We start from the raw sequence: 524 nt of genomic DNA on the forward strand, positions 1-524 counted from the left end.
ATTTTAAAGTAAGGAAAGTTTTTCTTTGATCTAGAGATGGATTTTTGGTTCAGTGTAAATAAAACATCTATTCCTGAAACGACATCAGAAGCGCCTACATCTAATCCGCAAAAGGTTTTCACAACACAGGAAGCCATAGAAGCATTTAGGCAAGATTTAATACAAAAAGAGAAAAATATTTCGGGAATAATTGAGAGCTCACAACCCTTTTATAGACATTTTCAGCTTCAATATGAAGATAATATTATGCTATGAATTCGCTGTACATATGATAGTGATTTCCTTCAACGTAAACTGAATATTTCTTGTTTTGTGTATCGCCAGGTTGCATTCGAGAAAATTTTAAGNAAATTTATAAACATTATATGGATTTGGAAATTTCTTAACTTTTAATACTATAATATGGATATGCCGTATTCATATGACATATAAAAATAATACAAATGTAGTATATAGTTAAAAAGATTAATTTGATATTTGGTTTTCATTACTCAGCGGAGAGTGATCGATTAGTTAATAAAATT

Source organism: Rhagoletis zephyria, unplaced genomic scaffold (genome assembly GCF_001687245.7).
Source record: "Rhagoletis zephyria isolate East Lansing unplaced genomic scaffold, Rhagoletis_zephyria_1.1 Rzeph_scaffold_05827, whole genome shotgun sequence".
Taxonomy (NCBI): Eukaryota; Metazoa; Arthropoda; class Insecta; order Diptera; family Tephritidae; genus Rhagoletis; species Rhagoletis zephyria.